This window comes from Monodelphis domestica, chromosome 5, assembly GCF_027887165.1.
Source record: "Monodelphis domestica isolate mMonDom1 chromosome 5, mMonDom1.pri, whole genome shotgun sequence".
In the NCBI taxonomy this organism is placed as follows: Eukaryota; Metazoa; Chordata; class Mammalia; order Didelphimorphia; family Didelphidae; genus Monodelphis; species Monodelphis domestica.
Genome location: NC_077231.1, coordinates 20,638,230 through 20,663,318, shown reverse-complemented (window position 1 = coordinate 20,663,318; position 25,089 = coordinate 20,638,230).

Below are 25,089 nucleotides of genomic sequence, written 5' to 3'. Positions count from 1 at the left end.
GTTCATATAGTTCCTGTGTTTTTCTCGGCAGATAGACTCCTAAGTATTTTATATTGTCTCGGGTGACTTTAAATGGAATTTCTCTTTCTAATTCTTGCTGCTGAACTGGGTTGGAGATATATAGAAATGGTGATAACTTAAGTGGGTTTATTTTGTATCCTGCAACTTTGCTAAAGTTGTTAATTATTTAGATTAGCTTTTTGGTTGATTCCCTGGGATTCTTTAAGTAAATCATCATATCATCCACAAAGAGTGGCAGCTTCGTCTCCTCATTGCCAATTTTAATACCTTCAATTTCTTTTTCTTCTCTAATTTCTACTGCTAGTGTTTCTAGTACAATATTAAACAATAAAGGTGATAATGGGCATCCTTGTTTGACTCCTGATCTCACTGGGAAGGCTTTGAGTTTTTCCCCATTGCAGATGATGTTTGCTGATGGTTTTAGGTATATACTGTTTATTCCCCTGTAGTCTGTTTAAAATTCCCCCCCAGACACCTTCTCCCTCCCTTGTACTGATTCCCTCCCCACCAGTCCATTTTTTACCCTTCTACTCCCCTATAGGGCGCAAATCTATTCTCTTCCCCAATGGATTGGGTTCTTCTTCCCTCTTTGGGTCAGTTTCAAAGTACGTAAGAGTTGAGTATTTCCTGTCTCCAACCTCTTTACCATTCCAGTGTATTGACGTTCTCCCACCTCCCAACATGAGATTCTTTGTGACATATAAATTTACTCCCATTTGTTTCTTTTCCCATTTCTTTTAGTCATAACCTCTTTTCTTTTTTCCTCTAGTCATGTGTATATATATATACACATGTATATGAATTTATGTATGCATATATCTATATACCTATTTATGTCTTGTCCTTTCATCCTATACAGTTTGTCACTGTTCCCTCTGAGTGTAATTCTTCTAGCTGCTCAGGTGATAGCAACAGTTTTTAAGAGTTACCAATGACCTCATTTCTTATAGGGATACATATCATTTTAACTTATTGAGTCTCTTATAAAATTTTTGTTGTTGTTTTGTTTGTTTTTTCCCCCTCTTTTTTAATTACCTTTTGATTATTCTCTTGAGTTCTGTGGTTGGACATCAAATTTTCTGTTCAGGTCTGGACTTTTATTTCTGAATGCTTGGAACTCTTCTGTTGTATTGAATGACCATACTTTCCCCTGTAAGCATACAGTCAGGTTTGATGGGTATTTTATTCTTGGTTGTAGACCTAGTTCCCTTGCTTTCCAGAATATCGTAATCCATGCCTTTTGGTCCTTCAGTGTGGATGCAGCCAGATCCTGTGTTAACCTTACTGTGTTTCCATGTTATCTGAATGGCTTCTTCTTGGCAGCTTGTAATATCTTTTCTTTCATCTGATTGTTTTTGAATTTGGCTATAACATTTCTTGGTGTTGTCAGTTGGGGATTAAATACTGGGGGTGATCTGTGGATTCTTTCAATCTCCACTTTCCCCTCTTGTTCTAGGATCTCGGGACAGGTTTCCTGGATCATTTCCTCTAGTATTATGTCCAGGCTTTTTCTTTTGTCGTGGTCTTCTGGTAGTCCAATGATTCTCAAATTGTCTCTTCTTGAATGCTTTTCTAAATTGTCTGTTTTGTGAATGAGATGCTTCACATTTTCCTCAATTTTTTTCATTCTTTTGGTTTTGTTTTATAGTGTCCTGCTGCCTTGTGAGGTCACTTGATTCTAGTTATTGTATTCTGGTTCTTAAAAGATTGTATTTCATCTCTGGCTTTTTGGTCGTCTTTTTCCTTCTGGTCTGAGTTTCTTTGAAGATCATCTTTCATCCTCTTTACCTCATCTTTCATCTCCTTTGCCTAATTTTCCAGCTGGTTGATTTTGGCTTTCAATACACTATGTTCTTGTTTTAGTTCAAGTGCCTCTGTTTCCAGATGACTTATCTTAATTTTTAACTTCTTTTCCCAATTGTTGTCAGCCTCTCTTAGTTGTGTTTTGAGTTCTTCCACAGCCTGTATCCAATTCGCTGGGATTTCTGGTTTATCGTTTGCTGATCTCTCCCACTCTGTTCCATTTGCTGAGTAGTAGCTGTCTATTGTAGTTTCTTTCTTCTTTTTCTGTTTGCTCAAATTCACCCTTTCTTTACTCCCCGTATTTGTCTGTGCTCTTGTTCCTCTCATTTTCTTTGTTTTTTGGGGCGGGACTTCTATCAGCCTCCCCTCTTGGAGGTTTAACAGAAGATCTCTTGGTGTAGTCTCTGGGGGAGGGTTGTTGGGGGTTTGAGCTTCCCTGTTTTCTGGAGGCTTTTGATTGGCTTAAAGTCCAGCAGTCAATGAGGTTGGGTGGGGAGCCTGGGCTTCCCTGGGTTCTGGAGACTTTTGATTGGATTAGATTCAGCTGGTTCTTTCAGAAGACTCTGCTCTCTAAGGGGGAAGGGGTCATGGCCTCCCTGGGCTCTGAGGGCTCCTAATGGGATTAGGTTCAGCTTGTTTGTACTGAATGAGCCCTAAAGCAAAAAACCTCCTCCTCCACAATCTGTGTTGAATGCCTGGAGACTGGCCCAGGTTTCTTTCAAGGTAAGCCCTTTGCAGGCCCTCTTTCTGTTCTTTCAATATTGTTCAGCTGGTGTGAGCCAAAAACAAACAAAAAACAAACAAACAAAAAAAAAAAAACCAACTTCCTTCTCCACAATCTGTGTTGAATGCCCGGAGACTGGCCCAGGTTAAGCTCTTCAGATCAACCCCTTTCCTGGCCCTAAGATTTCTCTCCTTTCAGTAGCTCTGAGGGCTCCTGATGGGATTGGGTTCAGCTGGTGCCCTAAAGCTGGGACCTCCCTTGAGACTCAGTTGGAAGGACACAGACAGGGGGCTACAGGCTTCTCCCTTCTCTACATGTTTCCCTGCCATCTGTGTTGGGCGTCCCAGTGACTGGCTCAGGTTGCCTTCAAGGTGAGTCCTTCAAAATAGCCAGCCCTGGGGCCCTTTTGCCGACCCTGAAATTCCTGCTGCTGCCATGGGCTCAGCACTCTGGGTTGGGGGAGATGGGTCCTGGGACCTTCCTTTTGCCTGCCCCTTAGATCCGAGTGATCTTGGGTTTTGGCTTTTGGGGGGCTGTACCTTTTGATCCAGTTCTGGGAGGAGGGTTCCCCGGGTCTGTCCTGTTGTTCAGCTTGAATTTCGGTGTCCTAGGACCTTTCAGTTTGCGATTGGTAAGGAAGGGTTTCTGAGGTCTGAACTTTCACAGCTTCTAAGCTGCCATCTTGATTGGAAGTCCCTATTCTCTAACTCTTTAGTATGCATTTTACCAAGAGATTGTCACAAAAGCCCTATAAAGTCATTAGAGACAAGCATAATTATTCTAAATTTAAGGAAAAAACCAAGGCTGAGAAAGATTCTGTATTTTGTCCAAGGTCACACATCAAGTAAGGCAAAGAGGAAAAACTCTGATTGTTGTTACTTGGTTATGACCTATTCTTTGTAACTCCATTTTGCTTTTTCTTGTCAAAGATACTATAGAGATTTTCAATTTCCTTCTCTAATACATTTAAAGATGAGGAAACTGAGGAAAATAGGATTAAATGGCTTGACCAGGGTCACACAGGTAGTAAGTGTCTGAGGCCAAATTTGAACTCAGCTTCTTCATGAATTCAGGGCAGCATTCTTTCCATTGTGCTACCTACCTAGCTGTTTTGACTACATTATAGTGCCTCTAGTATTTGTTGATCACCTACTGTTCACAAGCAACTGTTTTCAATACTCATGCAACTACAAAGTCATGATCATTATCTTTAAAGAGTTTTTAATCTAGTAGGACTTAAACACAATTACATATAAATGTGTGTGTGTGTACATGAGAAAATAACTTCTTTTTAAAACTTAAATTAATTTATTTAGTCAATTTATAACATTATTTCTTGGTTCCAAGAATCATATTTTTCCCTCCCTGCCCTACCCCTACCCTTCCCATAGCTGACATGAAATTTCACTGAGTGTTATATGTGTCCTTGATCAAAAACTATTTCCATATTGTTGGTGTTTGCATTGGGATGTTCATTTAGAGTCTACATCCCCAACCATATCCCATTGACTAATGTATTGAAGCAGTTGTTTTTTCTTCTGTGTTTCTACTCTCACATTTTTTTCCTCTGAATGTGGATAGTGTTTTTCTCATAGACCCCTCCAAGTTGTTCAGGATCAGTGCATTGCCACTAATGGTGAAGTCCATTGCATTCGACTATACCACAGTGTATCAGTCTCTCTGTACAATGTTCTGGTTCTGCTCCTTTCACTGCAACAATTCCTGGAGGTCATTCCAGTTCACTTGGAATTCCACCACTTTTATTATTCCTTTGAGCACAATAGTATCCCATCACCATCATATGCCACAATTTGTTCAGTGATTCCCCAATTGAAGGACATCCCCTCACTTTCCAATTTTTTGCCACCACAAAGAGCACAGCTATGAATATTCTTGTACAAGTCTTTTTCCTTATTACCTCTTTGGGGCACAATACCAGCAGTGCGATGGCTGGATCCTTTGATCCAGCAGCGGACAGTACACTGGGTCCAGAGTCCAGAAGGATGATTTCAAATCCAGCCTCAGACATTTTTTAGTTTAGGGGTACAAGTTACTTCTTTTTTTTTATTTCCCTGATTTTTAACCTCACAAACTGATAAAATTTGCTTGACTTCTTCTCCTTCAACCCCCATTAATAATAGGATTAATTTTTTACTTGCTCTCCTCTGAAGACTGTTCAATCAGAGATTTTATTTTTTACTATTACTTACTCTCAAGTCCTCTTGTCTATGTGGGTCCTATCAATCTTATTGATTCAAATCATTTTGCTCTTCTAATTTCATTATGTGAAACAGTTAAGTTTCCTATTCTAAGGATTATGGTTCTATTGGCAGCTCATGTGGACTGGAATCTCTAAAACCTATAATATGACAAGATGAAATTTTAAATGAACTGAAAATATAGCTGTGAAGAGCAGTTAAAACTGTTTTCTAATTTTTTAATGTGCTTTTATACCTTAAACTGTAGCAATAGACCTTTTCCACTTTGCTATTGAAAAAAGTCAATGTTTCCTCTGTTCAATGTTAATTCAATATTATTATAATAAACACAGCATATTAATTACTTTTAAATTTTTTAAGGAGAAACCAAAGTTGATATATTGATATCAGACATTTTATTTTTGACTAATTATTACAATTTTTACAGGTGGAGGAACAGTGGAAAGGTAACCTATGCTTGCATATATAATGCCAAGACATCAAGGGGGGAAATGTGTTTTTACCCTATAAACTAAAACACCCATGTCACCCCAAGGAAGCCACTTAATCTTTGTTTATCTTACATTCCTCATCTATAAAATGGAGATGATACCATTAGCACCTATCTTAAAGGGTTATTATGAGGAAAAAATGAAATAATTGTAAAACTCTCAACCCAATTCCTGACACAATGTGAGCTCTATATCAATCGTAATCTTTATTTATCATCATCATCACTGTTATTATTATACTTTAGTACTCCAGCTTTGTCAGAGATGAGAGTTGCCCCTCTACAAGTGTTTGGTATGTACATGTCCTTCCCTGCTGCATATATATTGTATTTACAAATATTCTCTACACTCATTTATGCTTCTTCACATGTTCTCCATATCTGTCTACTTTTTCTACTGATGCTGTTCACATTTTTGGGAGAGTAAACCCAAAGTATGTGGGGAAAGTCTTTCATTGCTGCTCTGAACTACTTTTGTATTCTGTTGAACAAAGGTCAATATATTGGTGTGGTCTTGTGAGATACAGTTTTGAGGAAAAATCCACACAGAATGCTGAACCATCTCGGGAACAGGGAATATTCATTTACTCAGATGTGACTTTTATTTTGATTGGTACTGATTTCATCATTACAACAATCGTCCAGTGATCTAATATTGTCCTAATATTCTCTACAGAAAGGGGCTTCTTGAAATACACAAGTAAAAACATGTGATTATGGGAATTTAAAGGATTTAAGGATCATTTCCAATGAGAGCAAAAATTATAAGTCATATATAAAGCATTTATATAGTTTTCATATATCTTCTCATTTGAGCCTCATAAAAGTCCTGTCTTAAGGATTATCCCATTTTATAGGTGGTGATGATGATGATAATAGCTAACACATATATTGCTTACAATATGTAAAGCACCATAATAAATGGTAAATTACTTTCCTATGATCACATTACTAGTAAGTAGAGAGGATTCAAATTCAGTTCTCCCATAACCCCAAGCTCAGCAATCATGGACAAAGGGCAAATCATGGAGAAAGTACAATTAGAAATAACCCTTTAAAGATGAGTAGAAATCCAAACCTTGGAGAGCTATGGAAGGACATTCTAAGAACAGTGTGAACATGACTCAGGGACAAGAGAATAAGATTAAGTATCCTTAAAGCAGATACTAGCACAGTGGATTGAGACTCAAGCCTAGAAGCAGGAGGACCTTGCATCAAATCTGGTCTCAGAAATTTCCCAAGTGTGTAACCTTGGGTAAATCACTTAACTCTGATTGCCTACATCTTGTTGCTCTACTGTCTTAGAACTTATACTGAGACAAACAGTAAGGGCTCAGGAAAGAAAAATATTAGATAGAGAAAAGAGCAAATGAGTCTCATAATAATTCTATGAAGCAGATAGGTATTATTGTGCCCATTTTACAGATGAATAAAATTAAGTTCAGACAAGATATGAGACTTCTGTTTGCACAGTGAATAGTGGTCAAAGACAGGATTTGAAGCTGGGTCTTCCCAGACTTCAAGTGAAAACTCAACTGGGTTTTTCAAATTTTTTATTAATTAAAACAATCTAAATGCTTTCAAGGAAATGATTCAATTTTTCCTAAATATGCTGGTGTGTGTATTTTATCATTTATAGCTAATTGAGATGTATATTCCCTGAAACTTGGTTAGTATATGATACACTTTATACAATTTCCCTGTATTGAGTATAAATTGTCACCAACATAATATATCTTTCTTAGACCTGTATATTTAAAGAAATGTTTTGTGCTTAAATTAAATAGAATTTTTTTGTTACATTTCTATATTGTTAAGGGACTGTTCTCCTATTTAAAAGCAAAGCAGGAATATTCTCTTAGAGGAATCCAAATGGTTACTCCAAATTTTTAAAACTGCACAGTCTATGTGGAGCCTTTCAGGGAAATAGAAGGGATCCTTATAATCAGGATTTTATCCAGTGAAAAGATTCTGTCTACAACCTCACTAACAGATGCTGTCTTTTGAAATGTAAGCTTTTGTTGCTACCATTTTTGTATATAAAATATTACATGTAACATAATAATTTCATCTATTTGATTTCTTATAAATATGTAACAAATTATGATAAATATGCTTATCCAAGAGAAATAAATTTTCACATTAACTATGTCCAAAAATCTGTTCCATTAATTTTTTCCTCTTCTCCCATACATTCCCCTCCACAAATAGGCAAATATATTGAAAGAGTTTGTACATTTGTTATCATATAACACATTTTTCTCTGTTGGGTTAGAAAATGAGACACATAAACTTTACACTAGAGAAAAATTCATGGAGAAAGTAAAGTGAAGAATGGTATGTGTTTCAATCTGTGTTTGGACTCTGTTTTTTCTATGGCACTGAATATCCTTTTTCTCTGTGAGTACCTTGGAATTGTCCATTATTGTTGTTACTGTGTATAAAGTTCTTCTACTTCTTCTCATTCCACTTTGTATCACTTGATATGTCAATAGCTTTCCCATATCACAGGAACATATCTTTCATCAATACAACTGCAAATCCAGAGCTCCACAAAGCTCATTTCCATAATGTACCTCATGAATTTTTCCAGGAGACCTGACATCTATATTTGTTTTAGGGGTTGGGGGAAGGAATCTGCTACATATTATAGATGGGTAAAAAGAGACAGTAACAGGGTACAAGCTAAGTTTATATTTACTTGGTCAACAATATAGAAATATATGTTTGGAGTCTATCAGCACTCAAGGAAGTAAAATTCATCACATCATTAATAAATAAAGCTAAGAATCTCAAAAACAAAACACAAGTAACTCAACAAAGATTTTTTAAAGAGATAGAATGAACAAGATTCTTTGAAGATACAAAAATAAAATATAATAGTGCCTGTCACCAAGAAACTTGCATTGTCCTGGGAAGCAAGATCATGTACAGAGAAAGGTAAATCATAGAAAAAATAATTGCAAGAGGAAGGGGCTCTAACTATTGGAGAGCACATCAAAGGCCTTTATTTGGATGTGGTTTCTAAATTGTTTTCTGAAAGAAGATAAGTATTCTAAGAGATAAGGGAGGAGTACCTTTCATATATGGGGAGAGTAGCTCCATTGTCAAGGTAAGGATTGAAATTCCAAGTAAAGGAATGAGAAAGCAGATCAGTTTCAGTGGAAACTGATGATGTACATGATGTAGAATCATATGAAATAAAGCTATAAAAGTAGATGGGACTCAGACATTGGAGGCTTTAAATAACTTTCTGAGCATGTTATAATTTATCCTACTGTAAAATGGGACCCAATGAAGATTTTTTAATTCAGACACATAGTCAGTTCTGTGTTTTACAATGAGGATGGGAGAGAATATGTGATTTGATTAGATATTCTGAAGATAAGAACATGGCAATCAGTCAGCCAAAGGTCCTGTTGAAGTTCAATCTCCCATGACTTCAAATTAGAATCTTTTCTTTGAGCCTTAGCCATCAGACCAGATGAATTATTCCACTTTATGATCCCCTCTCCAGCTCACATTTCAGAAGCACAATTAATGATAATATTATAATTGGAAAAGGAGAATGGTGAGTTTGTTCAATTGGGTTCAGTAGATAAGGAAGGAGACAGACAGACAGAGATAAAGATAGAAACAGAATCAGAGAGACGGAGAGGCAGAGATAGCATAGAAACCAACAGATGGAGACAGAAAGAGAGCAAAGCAACTGCCAATGGGAAAATGCTTTTCTTATTAAATATTTAACATATTAGGGTTAAATGATCACAACAAATTGGTTAGTTAATGAGAAGTGTCAGCTTTAGCAAATTAATGAAGAAATACTGAAGCATACTCTTGTATTACTGAAGATCTGAGAATAAGAAGGAAACAAGCATTCATTAACCATCTACTATGTTCCAAGCACTGTACAAATATTATCTAATTTGGTCCTCACTATAACCCTGCAAGATAGGAGTAGGGTTTTGTATTAAAAGCACAACCAAAATCAGTTAGTTGATGAACAAATCCAATGGTTAAGGAATATTGAGAGAGAATTATCCTGGAGGATCAACTAAGAAAGAAAAAGAGGGATATATAGCGGGAAAGGAAGAAGGAGGAGAAAGAGAGGACAGAAAGAAGGAGAGGAAAAAGTAAAGGAGAGGTAAAATGGAGGGGAGATGAGGGGAAAGTGAAAAACAAATTCTCATTGGAAAATGTTTTTCTAGTTCATTAAATAAATAATATATTGGGGCAACAGTTTGATTTCATATTTTTCATTAATGAGAAAGATTTTGCAATTTCAGTTATCAAATAGTAATATTAGAACACACTCTCTTGATTAACTTACAATCCAGGATGAGAATCAATAAAGAAAATGAATTTATGTCATGGAAAGATAGTTGATCATTCTATCTACTTTATATATTTAGTTATTTACATAAAAACCTCTGCTATATTAGATAATCTGGCATAGCCTTAGTGAGTAATGGGGCAGTTTAGAACTATTTGTCTGTTATTTATCAAAAAAACTACTTTTGGATTGTAAGAATTAATATATTTCATAAAGTTTATCAGAAGGATAGACCTAAGTAACCTGACCACATGGTGCCTAGCCTGCCAGGGTCTTCCTCATTCCTTCCTTCACCTGCCTGCTCTATCCCTTCTCTGTTCTCCCTTTCAATTCTCCCATGGTTCTCCCCCAAGCAGTGCCCAACCTTGACTTTTATTGATGTACGGAAAGTACACAGACTCAATCCTGGTGCAGCTGTGGTATGTCAGGAATGTTTGATAGACATGTAAAGCTCCTCAGGAGGGGGAGGGAATAAACTTCCTTGACACAATTTCCCCTGTGATCCTTTGGGAGACCCGTCTCCCCAGTGGATCATTTAAATATAACTATCTCAAGACACTAAATACCTTCTAGCTAAAAGTACATACAATATTGCATTTTTCTAAGAGCGAGTTATAATAGTTAGAGATGGGAGTAAAATACAAAAACTGGTTGATAGACACATTGGAAAAATGCCAATTAGGAAGCAGTTCCCTTTGGCATAAGAGTTTACATTCAGAATAAGTATGTTCAACCCCCTTCAATTAATTTCATTATATCCCAAAGTTCAGTCTGGATCTTTTGATGCAGTATGTGGCTTCTTCAGGCAGATGCACCTTCTCCAAAAGGAACCACTTTCTTGATTTTGGGGAGTTTCTTTTCCTGAAATTTCTCCAAAAAATTTTAAATCTTTGCATTTTAGGATAATTACACAACACCCCTCCCCCCCCCCCAGGAAGGTGTTGACCAACACCAGAATCACAATGTGACTAAGTTATGAGATATATGAAATAATTGTCAAAAGAAAAAACAAACAAACAACCCCCCAAAATCCCAAATAAAAGTAAAAAATAATGAAATTCTGTATAAAAATAAGAAATACAGAAATGATAAAAAATAAAATAAAAAATCTTACATGTATAAAATCCTGAGTAAAAAAAATAAGAAAACTGTAACAGGTTCTTGAATCACAGCAAGGCTCTATTAAAGTGACTATGTCCCACAAGCCTATAGGATAATAGCAGCAATACAGCACTTTACCCATTTGCAGCCAGGACTACAGAAAATTGCCAAACTATAAGAGAGAAAGGACTAAGTTTCAGCAGTAAATGGGAAAAATCATTCCCTGGTCTGATTATGCCTTCACTGTCAAAGATAAGGGGGGGACAGGATGATAGCCAACCTGAGGTACTCGTCTCAAAGTATTTCACATGGAATGTGGTTCAAGTAAGCCCTGTATCTTAACATATATCAAGAGCTGCAACCTCGATTCTCACACTAGTTTAAATCCTTTTGTATTGGTATAAAAGTTCAACAATCCTCCCTGGATTGGATTTGGTCCTTTTTGACCTTATGCTACTTGGCACTGTATATTGACTCTTTTGTTACCTTCTCTTGGAATCAGACATAATCATTAAACAAAGTCCCATAACATTTATCAATAAATGGCAGGTTTCAATAGTCAAAAGTCTTTGGGGCATGCATATTACTAGGGCTAATAGATACTGTAAACTTATACTATAAACTTTATACTTCAAGAAAAAAACATTAATACTGATTTTATGTACTTCAAGTATCACCAAGGTTAGAAAAAAAGAAAGAAAAAAAATCAAATATCCTATTACAAATATAAAGAGAAAAAATAATGAAAAAATCACAATTTCACAGTTCACATTCAATGTGACAATGTGTTAGTCAAGCAGAGGTACAACACAAAAGGTGCTCACTCAAAAATGAAATGTATATCACTCTTAACTTGGCCAGGATCCACAGTGTGAATGTACACAATTTTTTTCACCAGGTAAAAACCTTTTAAAAACAGTAGTAAAACAACTAATACAGATTCTAAAAAATACCAAAATCCCAAGAATTATAAGAGCCCATTTAAGGACAATTGCAAACAAACCCACTATCATTATGACTTACAGGACTTACTGCATGACAAGTAAAAACCTTTGAAATCATGAATACTTGTCACAAGTTCTACAGATTTAGCTAGTCTTTCAACCTTGGAAAAGATATTTTTAACAAAGTCTATCATTAACATAATTGCAAAATTTTGTGGGAGAGAAACCCATAAAAACCTCTGTACAGTTCATGAAGGATCACAACTACAATGAATCCATTTAGAAACTACAAACTGGAAGCTACAAGGCTTCACAGGAAAAATCATTCCCACCTACTGAATGAGATTATAACACAGCACAGGTTAACTAAGCCACTTGGGCACCTCCCTCCCTCTTGGTATGAGACTGTAACAGTGTAACAGAACTGTCTTCAATATGTCCCAAACATTTTCCCATGGAGCCTAGGACTAAAAGTCAAAAATCACTGCAGATCATGATTTATTGCATTCACAATAAATGCAGAGATGGGAGCAAAGATGGGAAAATACAACAATGCCATTGCTCTCTACTTCAACTACAAATAGACCTTTACGTCTTGTTACAAACAACTCAAGAGGCAGGCAAATAAATGATCATTCAAAGGTAGGGATGTTCCCAGATACCTGAAAATCACGTCTGAATACCCATTAAAATCAATTTAAATCATTATACAATTCAATTCTCCAAAACTTGTATACAGGTTGAAACTAATGTGATGGAGTACATCCATCATCATATATGTGGCAACTAACAAAGGCAAAAATGGAACAAAATGCTGTTTATGAGCCTTTACAATGATATTCTTCTACAATCATAGTCATAAGGGAGGTACACATTAAGACAGTGTAACAGAAAATTTCAATTTTGATAACTTATAAAGTTATCAAATTATTATATTGTCCTGGTTTCTCTTCTTATAATTCATAATCACACGACCAACTTTTCCACAAAAATAACATTAGTGGTTGCCTTTTGGATTCTTGTAAGGGAGCTATGGTCTCTCCTTGCTTTGCCTTTACAACCTCAGTTAATTCTCTTATTTCCTTCCTCAATGTCTCTACTAAAGTAGCATTCTCCTTATCCTTCTCACCCTGTTTAGAATTCAATTCCTTTATTTCCTTCCTTAATGCTTCCACTGTTCTCTTTCTCCTTTTCCTTATTTCCCTCAAAAGCATAAATTGCCACTCTTTTCAATGGCCATAGTAGGCCAGTTTGGACAGCTAGTCATAAAATAATTCCTAACTACCTTACAAATGTTATTGACAAATTATATTCTAATTTGTCTAAGGTTCCGTTCCTTATCCAGATAAAGCTCAAAATATCTACCTCCCATCTTGATCAGTATATCCATAAATTGGGTAAGATTTTCACTATCTTCTTGCTTAAGGTTTTCAAATTTAGTTCTTGTACCAGGCCTAAAAGAACAGGCTATAATAGCTTTTATCAATGCATTTCTAGCCTGGCATAGTTGTAAGTAATCTTGTGCTGAATTTTGGTCCCATTTGGTATCTCCAGTTGGCCAATGAACTGTTCCCTCTTCTTGGGACTGATTAACAAGAGAAAGAATCTTATTTCATCAAACCATAAGTACAAAAAATGCTCTCAAACTTATTTATCACCACCACAGGCTCAGCTTCATATGAAGGTGTTTTTTTCTTTGAATCTCTCAATGTCCTGTGGAGAAAGGGGTTTATGATGTCTAATGTTTACCAAATCTCCACTTCTGTTATATGTAGAGACAACTCTTAGAGGGAAAAGGCCTTTATTTTTTATTTGAATCATCTGTGGCACTTGTTGCTTGGCCTGTGTTCTGGAGCTCAATGGAGTGGGTTGTAGTGAGACTGGTAGGGGAAGGGGGTGGGGTGGTGGAATGGAACTGGTCAGCAGGTGGGGAGGAAGAGCAAAAGGATTGAGGGTGGGTCTGGGGGCAGGGTGGAGAGGAAGGGGGTTGGATTGGGTACAGGATGGAGAGGAGTAGGATGGGTAAGTTCTTGAAAGGTCACAGTAAGGTGGGTAGGGAGGAGGGTAGAGAAAAGGATTGAATTAGCAATGGTATTGGTGGGGATATGAGATATGGGTGGGCACAGGAGGGTAGTTAGGGTCGAAAGGTAGATTGGAGTGAAAGGGGATGGAAGGAGTAGGGGATGAGTGAGGTCTGACAGAGAAAGGAGCTGAGGGGTTCAAGTCCTGTTTTGGGTCAGTATGAGGAGAAACCTCATAGGCCAGGTTGGATGATAGAGCATGTTTCTTGCTAGATTTGACAGTTGTTGAAAATTAATAATTATTGTTATTGATAGTATTATTAACACTACTGTGTTCTAAAATTATTCCTTTATATTTCATATAATTAATTTGGTTTAATATTGGCTTTGTTCAAATTTAGAAATTTGGTTTTAATTTAAATTCAATATTATTAATATTTCCTATCAATAATCCTTTTATTTAAATGTATTCAATTTAATAGCATTATTTTAGATCACTGGTAGCAGTAGCAAAGAAATTTTTTATTTTTCCTGTAGTTTTAATTCTCATCATTAAGTGGTGCTATAACTGCCTGTAGAATGGAAGGCACCTGTGGGTATACTTATCTAAGCAAGTAGTCAGATAAAGAGAAGGCAAAAAAAGTTTTTTTAATATGCTAAAGAAGGCAGGCAGTCTTCCAGGAAAGCTTTTGATATGCTAAATAAGCAGGCACTCTGCTAGGGAAGTTTGAGTTTAGATATGCTAAAAAGGCAGGCAGTTTACCAGCAAAGTTTGAGGCTTCAGGAGGGAGAGAGAAAAATGCATTTTCCCCACCCCCAAGGTTAGGCAATGGCCATCTTTTTTTTTCAAAGTTGGGGGGACAGGGAGCTCCCAACCCTAGCACAGCCTGGAGGGACCCCCAGTATTAATTTTACAAAGCAGGTCTCTGCCACATTGGCTACACAGCTGGTGTAAAGCTTGGGGAAAGTCAGGCAGACACTGGGCTGGGAAAAACTTGTTGGGTTCTAGTGTCCTTTGATTTAAAAAAAAAAACAACCTCAGTCCCATTTGGAATGAGGGGGTACACCAATTCCTAGGGGCCCACCCCTGTGTGCTGTTCCCCCAGTCTGCAAGGGCTGTCCTATGAGGGGGTCCCTTTGTTTATAGACCCACTCTCATCCAAAACAGGTAGGGTGGGGTGGGGAGCTGGGAACCATGTGGGAAGTGTGCAGAGGCTGGGAGAAACTGGAGTCTCCATTTTTCGTGCCCAGGAAAGTCAGACTGCCTGGGTCCCCAGTTCTGTTTCAGGACTGCCCCAGGAAGCTGCTAAATCTACTCCATAGCCTGGAAGGGCCCCTAGGATCTGTTCAAGGGCTTTCCCACCTCCCCCCACTCTGCACTGCACTAGGCTGAAAGAAGGAACTCTAGGACCTTGCCTGCTGTAGAAAATAAAAGAGGAGGAGTTGCTGTTGGGTCCTAAAACCCACCTGATTCTTTATGGGCAAAAAGGCTCTTTCATCCCCATTCAACCTGAAAGGGAAAAAAAAAAAGGTGGGGTGGGGAGTGGGGTGGGGGGATGCCACCAAGGAAGGAGCTTTTCTCACAAATCCAATGTGATCCAACTGGGAAAAAGAGCAGCCTGTTCCCTCTCTCAGCCAAGGTTCGTTACACATATGATGGCAGGCCAGTAAACTGAAGTAGCTTCTATCTTACCTAAACTTTACCTAAGACTCAAAACTCTCAGAAGAAAATTAAGGTTCATTCATTTTTTTTGACTTTTTAGAAATTATTTTATTTGGTTATTTACAAACATTATTCATTGGAAACAATGATCATTATCTTTTCCTCCTCCCACCCACCTCTCACCACTTCTCCCATGGCCTGCGCACAATTCCACTGGGTTTCAAATGTGTTCTTGGTTCGAACCCATTTCCATGTTGTTGATATTTGCACTAGAGTGTTCATTTAGAGTCTCTCCTCAGTCATTTCCTCTCAGCCCCTGTAGTCAAGCAGTTACTTTTCATTGGTGTTTTTACCCCCACAGTTTATCCTCTGCTTGTGGATAGTGTTTTTTAGATCCCCGCAGATTGTTCAGAGACATTGCATTGTCCCTAGTGGAGGAGTCCATTACCTTCGATTGTATCACATTGTATCAGTCTCTGTGTACAATGTTTTCCTGGTTCTTCTCCCTTCGCTCTGCATCACTTCCTGGAGATTGTTCCAGTCTCCGTGGAATTACTTCACTTTATTATTCCTTTTGGCACAATAGTATTTCATCACCAACATATACCACAATTTGTTCAGCCATTCCCCAGTTGAAGGGCATCCCCTCATTTTCCAATTTTTGGCCACCACAAAGAGCGCAGGTATGAATATTCTTGCACAAGTCTTTTTCCTTATTATCTCTTTGGGGAACAAACCCAGCAGTGCTTTGGCTGGATCAAAGGGCAGACAGTCTTTTATCTCCCTTTGGGCATAGTTCCAAATTGTCTTCCAGAATGGTTGGATCAATTCACAACTCCACCAGCAATGAATTAATGTCCCTACTTTGCCACATCCTCTCCAGCATTCATTACTTTCCTTTGCTATCATGTTAGCCAATCTTCTAGGTGTGAGGTGATACCTCAGAGTTGTTTTAATTTTCATCTCTCTGATTATAAGAGATGTAGAGCATTTTTTTCATGTGCTTATTAATAGTTTTGATTTCTTTGGCTGAGAACTGCCTGTTCATGTCCCTTGCCCATTTATCAATTGGAGAATGGCTTGATTTTTTGTACAATTAATTTAGCTCTTTGTAAATTTGAGTAATTAAACCTTTGTCAGAGGTTTTTATGAAGATTGTTTCCCAATTTGTTGCTACCCTTCTGATTTTGGTTACATTTGTTTTGTTTGTACAAAAACTTTTTTAATTTGATGTAATCCAGATTATTTATTTTGCATTTTGTAACTCTTTCTAATTCTTGCTTGGTTTTGAAGTCTTTCCCTTCCAAAGGTCTGACATGTATACTATTCTGTGTTCGCCTAATTTTCTTACAGTTTCCTTCTTTATGTTCAAGTCATTCACCCATTTTGAATTTATCTTGGTGTAGGGTGTGAGGTGTTGATCTAAACCTAATCTTTCCCACACTGTCCTCCAATTTTTCCAGCAGTTTTTATGAAATAGTGGATTTTTGTCCCCAAAGCTGGGATCTTTGGGTTTATCATATATTGTCTTGCTGAGGTCACTTGCCCCAAGTCTATTCCACTGATCCTCCTTTCTGTCTCTTAGACAGTACCAAATTGTTTTGATGACTGATGCTTTGTAATATAGTTTGAGATCTGGGACTGCAAGGCCCCCTTCCTTTGTATTTTTTTTTTCATTATTTCCCTGGATATCCTTGATCCTTTGTTATTCCAAATGAATTTTGTTGTGGTTTTTTTAAATCAGTAAAGAATTTTTTTAAAAGTTCTATGGGTATGGCACTAAATAGATAGATAACTTTGGGTAGAATGGTCATTTTTACTATATTGGCTCATCCTACCCATGAGCAGTTAATGTTTTTCCAATTGCTCAAGTCTAGTTTTAGTTTTGTGGAGAGTGTTTTGTAGTTGTGTTCATATAGTTCCTGTGTTTGTCTCAGGAGATAGATTCCTAGGTATTTTATTTTGTCTAAGGTGATTTTGAATGAGATTTCTCTTTCTAGTTTTTGCTGCTGAACTATGTTGGAGATGTATAGAAATGCTGATGATTTATGCGGGTTTATTTTGTATCCTGCAACTTTGCTAAAGTTGTTGATTATTTCGATTAGCTTTTTGGTTGAATCTCTAGGATTTTTTAAGTAGACCATCTGCAAAGAGCGATAGCTTAGACACCTTCTTGCCTATTTTGATGCCTTCAGTTTCTTTTTCTTCTCTAATTGCTACTGCTAGTATTTCTAGTACCATGTCAAATAGTAGAGGTGATAATGGGCATCCTTGTTTCACTCCTGATCTTATTGGGAATGCATTTAGTTTCTCCCCATTGCAGATGATATTGGCTGATGGTTTTAGATATATACTGTTTATTATTTTTAGGAATGACCCTCCTATTCCTATGCTTTCTAGTGTTTTCAATAGGAATGGATGTTGTATTTTATCAAAGGCTTTTTCTGCATCTATTGAAATAATCATGTGATTTTTGTTGGTTTGCTTGTTGATATGGTCGATTATGTGGATAGTTTTCCTAATATTGAACCAGCCTTGCATCCCTGTTATAAATCCTACTTGATCATGGTGGATGACCCTTCTGATCACTTGCTGGAATCTTTTTTCTAGTATCCTATTTAAGATTTTTGCATCTATATTCATTAGGGAGATTGGTCTATAATTTTCTTTCTCTGTTTTTGATCTGCCTGGTTTTGGAATCAGTACCATGTTTGTGTCATAAAAGGAGTTTGGTAGAAATCCCTCTTTGCTTTTTATGTCGAATAGTTTGTATAGTATTGGGATTAACTGTTCTCTGATTGTTTGATAGAATTCACTTGTGAATCTGTCGGGTCCTGGGGATTTTTTCTTAGGGAGTTCTTTGATGGCCTGTTGGATTTCATTTTCTGATATGGGATTATTTAAGAATTCTTTTTCTTCTTCTCTTAGTCTAGGCAGTTTGTATTTTTGTATATATTCATCCATATGGCCATATGGCCTAGATTGCTGTATTTTTTGCCATATCTGGGTGCCCCCGTGACTAGCTCAGGTTTTTTTCAGGGTGTGGCCTCCAGAATAGCCAGCTACCGAGGCCCTTTTGCCTGCCCTGAGGTTCCTGCTGCTGCTTCGGATTCAGCACTCTGGGTTGGGGGGGATGAGTCCTGGGATCTTCCTTTTGCCTACCCCTTAGATCCAAGTGATCTTGGGTTCTGACTTTTGGGGGGCCATACTTTTTGATCCAGGTCCAGGAGGAGTGTTCCCAGGGTCTATTCTGTTGTTTGTTTTGAATTTCGGTGCCCTAGGAGCATTCAGTTTGAGATCGGTAAGGAAGGGTTTCTGGAGCTCTGAACTTTAGCTTTCTCTAAGCTGCTATCTTGACCGGAAGTCTCAAGGTTCATTCTTAAATCAATGTGGTTGCCATCCTGTAAGAATTAAAATATTTCTATCCAGATATATATTTCATAAAGTTTATTTGAAGGGTAGAGAAACGTTCCTAAGTAAGTTGACCACTTGGTGCCTAGCCTGCTACTCTTTTCTTCATTCCTTCCCTCACCTGCCTGCTCTGCCCCTCCTATGTTCTCCCTTTCAATTCTCCCACAGTTCTTACCGAGCAGCCCCCCAACCTTGACTTATATTGACTTATGGAAAGTACACAGAGCCAACCCTGGTGCAGCTGTTGTATGTCAGGAATGTTTGATAGACATGTAAAGCTCCTCAGGAGAGAGAGGGGATAAACTTCCTTGACACAGGATCACTAAGAAAATTCCTGAAATTTAAAGAGTAATATTTTTAGATGGAGTGAATCAACTTAAAAAATCCCCACTTTATTACTACATCTCAATATGCATTTAGCAACTAAAACTGGAGAAGAATTTATGCTTTTTATTTTATTGTGTTTTCCATGCTACTTATGTTGCCTAAGGGATTGTGCTGAGTAAAGGCATTTTGAGTTGCTACATTCACACATTTATTAACATTTATATACCATAGAAGTCAAAAGCTCCCTATGTAACTGGTATGTCACATTCTTTGAATGTTCCCTACTATCTCCTATTTTATTCATGACAAGCACGTGCTAGGTGGGCCATGAGGCCCACCCAAATTTCACTCACATTTGCCAGCGGAGACAGGAAGAGAAGAGACTCCCATCGTGGGTGGAGACCCTTTAAATAATTATTTGTTCTCTGCCCAGGTGAGAATTCAGTGAGATTACAAAGCATTTTGGGGAAGTGGAGCAAGGACTTCTGGGGATTGAAGTCCTGGATTCAAGTCCATTTTTACAAAACTCATTTGGTGGTTGCAGAATATATTTGGATTATAATCGTTATGAAATATTCTTTGTATGGGTTTGTTTGTTCACGTTAAATGGGGAACAGTTTTCAATGTTGTGTTATCTTTGCTAGGGCTGTCTAAACAGGTGAGCCAAGGATTAGTAAACTATGTTGCCTGGAAGTAAAATAATCTGGTATTAGGAGAAATAAAGCTTGTACACATACCTCAACTGTATGTGGTATAGAAATTCAAAGGAGAAAGTGATCATTTCTACTAGGGTTCAAGAAAGACATAATGAAGGAAGAAGCATCTGAATTAAATCTTAATGGATCAGTAAAAATGTCAAAATCAAGAAAAATCACATTTCAGGTAAAAGGTATGGATAAAGTTGTGGATGCCAGAAAGCACAAATGAAGGGTGGAGAAAATGATGATTATTGTAGTTCTCTACCAATGACTCTACAATAGCCTTTATTAAAAATATTCTCCAAAATTAATTTCATTTAGGAATCTCCCTCATGCGTTAGGGAATGCCCACACATATATATGTATGCATATATACATGTATCTATGTATTTGAACAGGATGTTGAGATTTTATATATAAAATTATATCTCTGGAGGGAAATTAGTTGCTGTGTGTGTTAAATGTAAATTTCAGTACAAATCATGGATTGTTGGATGTTAGCAAGACAAATGATTGCACACTACCATTTATAAACTAGAAACAATCTGTACCCCAATGTGGCCACATTAGTTTTCTTACTTATTTTGTGAGTTGGTGCTATATTTCTCATTATCATTATTTTAAGGTGTTTGGCCAAAGTTTTTTTTTTTTTTCATATGTCACCAGAATAAATTATATTGCTAATCAAATATTTAAGGAGATAGAAATCTCTTTTCTCATCAGCTTGGATTTCATTTGGTATTTCTTAAATTTGTTTGCTTGACATTTCTTTGAAAATACACATTGTACATAGTAAGTTATAAAGAAATTTGTTTAATTTAATTAAAAACAAACATCTAAGAATATGGTAATCATCACTTATTTGTCTCTATTACAATGTGTGTGAATGTGCCTGTGCATGTGTTGGTTCAAAATTATAAGTTTGTGTGCTGAAAACAAGAGAAGAGTGAAGTTGCTGTTGTTTCTCATGCTTAAAAAAAAAGAATCTCTCCAATTCTCTTCCAGCAATTTAAAAGAAAACACATACACACACAAACGCAAACATACCCCAGAATGGGGAAATCTAATATTCAGCTCTATGGGGCATTGCCTTACTGCCAATAACCAAGAACAAGTACAACTAGTCACAGATTATTTGCATAAATAATAACTCAGATTCAGGATTAGAGAGAGCAAAACATAGAGGAAAAGGAAGCAGAAAACCACAAGGAAATATCACAATAGAATTGCTACATATATTTTTTTTTCCTTGTTCCCTACCAATTTTCTCTCCTCATGCTCATGAAATAGCATGGTCAGATTTGAAGTGGGCAGAGGACTCTGTACAGTATAAAGTCTCCATCATCCATAGAGTGTAGCTGATTTAAACAGGAAAGTGCCTTCACTGAGCAGGAGGGAAAATATAACAAACTTACCAAAGCAAATTCATCCTTAAATAAAAGGAAAACTTTTGACCTTCATTTTAAAATAGTTTAAGACAGAAACAACTGCAAATGCATAAAACTGGGAATTCTAAATGTTGGGAGAATAATGCCAAAGGCCTTAATCTCCAACAGATCAAAAGAAAGTTTCAGGAACTGAAGAACAGAGCTCTCTGGCCATAAAGATCAATAGGTAATATATAATGTTCCAAGTTCAGATAAAAAGGAGATTCTGGCCCACAGAGAACCTTCCATGCAAGGTTTTTAAAATTCACCTACTTCTACCTCTTCATCTGTAAGAGGTCAAATTCTCTTTCAAGGGGAAAAATGAATACTGAAGTGCAGTTGTAGCTGAATAGGAAGGTCAAAAATTCACAGTTCTTCCTGTTTAAAATCCATTTTTAATGTTCAGACAGACATAGATTTTCTAGTAATATTATTTCCTTGATTTATACAGTAAATTGAAAAAAAAATCTAAATCTCTTAAAAAAGAGTGAAATCTTTCATAGACTTTAAAAAATTAATCATTACTAACAGGACCACTTTACCATAAGGAGATGAAACATTACTACTTTCATAATGCAGATATGGAAGTAGAGACATACAGATTTAAGATACTCATCCACAGCTCTCCTCAGTGACAGATCAGGACTTGAAGTCAGATTAAAGATCCTCAATCAATTGAGGGTTTTTAAAAAAATAATTTGTTTGTTTGATTCTTTCCCCTAGCTACCTCAATTTTTACATCTATTTATTTCTGAAAGAGACAAGTTTGGAATATCTATCTATCTGTCTGTCTATCTATCTATCTATCTATCTATCTATCTATCTATCTATCTATCTATCTGTCTGTCTGTCTGTCTGTCTGTCTGTCTGTCTGTCTATCTATCTATCTATCTATCTATCTATTTATTGTTATGTTACAGAGACCCCCATGATAGGTGAAAATCTGTGAAGTAGCAGCATAATATTTATTTAATATAAATTAAATTGATATAAATATTTAAGACTTTATTAACCCTTCCCATTCTCCTATAAAACTTTTCCATGCTCTTATTAACCTATAGTCACTGAGCCAATCAGTGTCCAGGATATAGAACACAGTGCTGTGGTTGGTCACCATTCATTCCATCAGCCAACAGCATGCCCTGATAAGTGTAACTCTGTGATACTCAATTAAATACATTAAAAAAAAACACAAGTGATACAGTGAAGCTCCAATAAGTGAACCACAAAATAGTGAGGAAAGACTGTATGTATATACACACACACACACACACACACACACACACACACACACACATATATATGTATGTACACACATATATGTATGTATATATGTACACATATATGTATATTTTGTGTGTAATTCAGGTTTGCAAATATGATGGAATACACACACACACACACACACATATATATATATATATATATATATATATATATACATATAAAATCAATGTCTCTTTCTCTCCATATCATCTAGTATAAAAAGGAAGTTTGGACTATATATATGTATGTGTGATTAAAATCCATTGATTTAATAAAACTGCAAGTCAAATGTATAAGTACCAATTGACTCAGCCTGAAAAATATATAGATAGACAGCTAGAGAGACAGATGGATGGACGAACAGATAGAGAGATAGATAGATAGATAGATAGATAGATAGATAGATAGATAGATAGAAAGATAGATAGATGGATGGATGGATGGATGGACGGATGGATAGAGACAGACAGACAGACAGACAAGCAGATAGATAGATCAAGCATTCATTAAGGATTCCTATGTATCAGGCAACCTGCTGAATGCTGGAGATATATACTGAAGAAATGATAGGTCTTGCCCTCAAGAGATTGCAGTCAAACAGTAGGGGAGATCATTAATAAACAAATGATAGAAAATGAATACTAATTATCCTGCATAATGAATTTGAATATATGCAAAATGAATTACATATAATATCTCATTTGAGTCTTGTATATAATCTTGAGATTTAAATGCTACTTATAACCCTCATTTTAAAAATGAGCAAACTGAAGCTGACTTTCCCAGAGTCATACAACTAGTGAATTCCTGAATCAGAATTTGAACTTGGGCCTGCTGGATTACAGTTCCACTACTTTATTTACTGCGTCATCTAGGGATGTTAAGAAAGGTTAATCCTATATGACAATTGACTGTAGGAAATTGTATGGGGTACTGGTTTCAGGCTAGATTAGGCAACATGGCTCAGCCATCAGATACTGCGAGAGAGCTAGAAGTGGAACTCTACAGAAGGAAAGAGAAGAAAATCATTTTTCAATTACAGATGTAATCCTTTTTCTTCCAGAAGTCAGATTATAGTCTGAGGCTTTCATATGGCTAAAATCCTTGAAATAAAATATGGTTGATTTAATTTTCAAAATGTATTTGACTAGATCAGTGAAATTTATTGAAATTTAATTATAAAGATAGGGTATCATTTGTCTGCTCTGAGAGAGTTCAGGAAGAAATTAAGGAGCCATACGAAAAGTGAAGGAGAGGTAGTTAATTTAAGCAAGGAATCAGAAAGTGCAGTCAAGACCTTTTTAATTGCTAGAATAATAAAAATTCAAATTCGACACACCTTTAAAAATATCTACTTCATATAAATGACTTCAAATGACATGAATATGTATATACATAGATGCACATATAGGATAGGCATGTATATACACATATACTTTTTCATAAAATCATATATGCATGTATACACATGGTGCATGTAACAGAATTAGAAAAGTAATGATATTGATAATATAGACTAAATTGGCAGGCAGGACGTGCAATGTTTGAATTAATTCACTGCTTCTTCCTGAAATCAAATAAGACTCATATAGGAAATGTATTGAAAAGAAAATCAAGAGTTTTGCATAACCATTGACTGAATGCTGATCCAAACAGGAGCCATCACTGCCCAGGGGGATGAAATCACACTTCTAAAAGCAGAAGACCTGAGTTCAGTCTCCACCAATCAATTAATCTACATTTATTAAGTTCCTGCTATGTGCCAGGAACTACACAGTCTGGGGAGTAGGGTGATGTGGTGGAAAAAGAGCTGGAATTAAAAGTAGTGTGGTCTGGATTTAATTTCTGCCTCAGATACTTGGACACTATCTTAAAGGCCAGGCACTAGTAATAAGAAGGACCAGGAACAGCTTCTTTCAGAAGGTGAGATTTTGGTTGAGAAAATGCCAAGAGGCAGAGAAAGAGGGGAAGAATGTTCCAAGCATGGGGGAAAGTCACTGGCAGAGAGGAAAACTAGAAGTCAAAAAATAGAATTTTCCCTACAGTAGTGAATTACTCAAAGAATGGGAGCCTATTTCCCTGGTGGGTGGTTTGGCTCTGTGAACCAAACCAGGACAAATTGTAAGGGCAAATAAAAGTTAGGAATATAGTTCAGGTCACCTGCCTTTGTGGCCATAATGAAATAGTTCCTGATGAGTCACTATGCTATATTATAAATGACAGACAAGTTCATAGGCTCACAGGATCATACATTTAGAGTTGGAATGCCATCTGGAGTTAGAAGCCATCTAGTCTAACCTTGAAAAGGAACTAGTTGGGCACTGGATAGAGCACTGGACCTGAAATCAGAAAGATCCATCTTCCCGAGTTCAACTCTAGTCTCAGACCCTTAATCCTGTTAGCTTCAGTTATCTCATCTGTAAAATAATCTTGAGAAGAAAATGGCAAGCCACTCCAGTATTTTTGCCAAGAAAACTCTCAATGGGCTCACAGAGTTGGATATGACTGAATAACAACAAAGTCTAATTTACAAATAAGAAATCTGAGGCCCAGAAAGTCAATAGTTTGCCCAATATGCTTTAATAGTAACATCTTATAATTGATGGAGTGATAGAGGCAGAATTTCATTCTTCTGATTCCA